This window comes from Mesoplodon bidens (genome assembly GCF_964165515.1).
Source record: "Mesoplodon bidens genome assembly, chromosome: 12".
NCBI lineage: Eukaryota > Metazoa > Chordata > Mammalia > Artiodactyla > Ziphiidae > Mesoplodon > Mesoplodon bidens.
This window is the reverse complement of record NC_138168.1, coordinates 3027021-3029604: the sequence shown is the minus strand read 5'-3', so window position 1 is coordinate 3029604 and position 2584 is coordinate 3027021. Positions and strand designations below refer to the sequence as shown.

General features: G+C 51.6%; 1 pseudogene across 1 annotated transcript; it reads left to right on the top strand.

Moving 5' to 3' along the window:
- The first annotated feature begins 500 nt into the window (after positions 1–500).
- On the top strand, positions 501–1956 carry LOC308626147 (Krueppel-like factor 4; annotated as a pseudogene). Its single transcript has one exon. The product of its transcript is annotated as a Krueppel-like factor 4 (transcript).
- The last annotated feature ends 628 nt before the right edge of the window (positions 1957–2584 follow it).

The following is a 2584-nucleotide window of genomic DNA, read 5'->3' as shown; positions in this document are numbered from 1 at the left end:
AATTTTATGTTGGAGTATAGTTGATTTACAACGTTGTGCTAGTTTCAGGTGCACAGCAGAGTGATTCAGTTATACATATACCTACATTCATTCTTTCCCCATGTAGATCATCACAGAATATTGAGTAGCATTCCCTGTGCTCTATAGTAGTTCTTTGTTGATTATCCATTTTATAGATAGTAGTGTGTCGATGTCAATCCCCAACTCCTAATTTATCCCGCCTCCACGTGGGAGACAGGGTGGGGTGTGGACGCTGCTGAATGGAAGAGAGCACAGCCCGGCCATCAGACCTACTTCCTCGTCTTGCTGATTATCTATTTTTATGGGTTTACAACTTTTCTAAGAACTTTTGTATACAAAGGAACTTTTTTTAAAAGTAATTTCCCCTTTATATTTAATCCAAAGAAGAAGGATCTCAGGCAATTTGGAGTTTTTGGTTTTGGCCTCGTTTCTAAGACTTTTTTCCTCTTTGTTGACTTTGGTGTTCGGGCACACCCACTGCTTTGGACTCCTGAGGACCTTCTGGGCACCCACATTAATGAGGCAGCCACCTGGAGAGTCTGACTTGGCTGTCAGCGACGCACTGCTCCCATCCTTCTCCACTGTTGCATCCGGCCCCCAGGGAAGGGGGAAGACACTGCGTCCAGCAGGTGTCCTGAATAACTGCGGGTTGGGGAGCTCTCCCACGTGAAGTGACTTCCCCCCAGGGCTTCCCAGCTGCCCCTACGACCTGGCAGCGGCGACCGTGGCCACCGACCTGCAGAGTGGCAGAGTCAGCGCGTCTTGTGACAGAGCAACCCGGCTCTCCTACCCTGGAGGGAGACGGAGGAGTTCAGTGATCTCCTGGACCTGGACTTTATCCTCTCCAACTCGCTGTCCCATCAGGAGCCAGTGGTCTCCACCGTGTCGTCGGCATCAGCCTCATCCTCGTCCTCCCCTGTGAGCAGCAGTCCTGCCTGTGCGCCCTCCACCTGCAGCTTCAGCTGTCCAGGCCAGGCTGGGGGCGACCCAGGCTTGGCTCCAGGCAGCAAGGGCGGTGGCCTGCTCTATGACCGGGAATCTGCATCCCCTGTGACAGCTCCCTTCAACCTTGCAGACATCAACCACGTGAGCCCCTCTGGCTGCTGCGTGGCTGAGCTCCTGTGGCCGGAATTGGACCCAGTGTACACTCCGCGGCAGCAGCCGCAGCCGCCAGGTGGCTTGATGGGCAAGTTTATGTTGAAGGCGTTGCTGAGGGCCCCTGATCATTGGTGTTAACAAAGGCAGCCTGGTCGGCAGCCAGTTGGTGGTGGCAGCGCCTTACAGTGGCGGGCTGCCCTGCTTGTGCCCCAAGATCAAGCGGGAAGCTGTCTCCTCATGCATCCTGTCGGTCGGCCCCTAGAGGCCCACTTGGTCACTGGACCCCCTCTCAGCAATGACCACAGCTGCCAGTGCACAACTTTCCCCTGGGGCGGCAGCTCCCCAGCAGGACTACCCCGACCCTGGGTGCCGAGGAACTGCTGAGCAGCAGTCATCCTGCCCTGCCGCTCCCCCAGGCTTCCATCCACACCCAACTACCCTCCCTTCCTTCCCTACCAGGTGCAGCCGCAGGTCCCACTGCTCCATTGCCAAGAGCCTATGCCACGCAGTTCCTGCATGTGGGAGGAACCTGAGCCAAAGAGGGAAGAACGTCGTAGCCCCGGAAAAGGCTGGCCACTCACACCTGGGATTATGCAGGCTGCGGCAAAACCTACAGGAAGAGTTCTCACCTCAAGGCACACACACCTGTGAGCCCACCCAGGTGAGAAACCTTAGCACAGTGAATGAGACGGCCATGGGTAGAAATCTGCCCTCTCAGATGAACTGACCAGGCACTACCGCCAACGCACTGGGCACCAACCCTTCCAGTGCCAGAAGTGCGACCAAGCATTTGCGAGTTTGGACCACTTCAACTTACACATGAAGAGGCACTTTTAAATCCCAAAACAGTGGGTATGACCCACCTTGCCAGAAGAGAATTCAGTATTTTTTACCTTTCACACTGTCTTCCCAGTGAGGGAAGGAACCCAGCTGGAAAGCACTACAATCATGGTCAAGTTCCCAACCAGTGAAATTGTGAATGGATAATCAGGAGACCTGAGGAAACCAAATGACAAAGGACAGTTGGGGTCTGTGACTGGATCTTCTATCATTCCAATTCTAAATCCAATTTGAATATATATTCCTGGATTAAAAAACACCAAGGGGGTGACAGGAAGTGGTGGGTATCAGGGTACAAATTAGATCAGTGAGTGTGGGGGAGGGAAAACCAGAAAGCCTTGAATTGTTTCAATGCAATATAAGCATAAAGATCACCTTGTATTCTCTTCTAAAAGCCATTATTACAATCTTAGAAGAAGAAGAAGAAAGTCAGGTACAGAAAATGTGTTTTAATAGCCTAAACAGTGGTGCTTGGTGAGTCTTGGTTCTAAAGGTGCCAAAGGAGGCCAAATTTCTCAAACTGCTGCATACTTTGACAAAAAAATCTATTTTTGTCTTCCAGTCTACATTTATGACCTAAGTCAGGTAAATACACCTGGTTTACCTTAACCTTTTTATGCAGAGA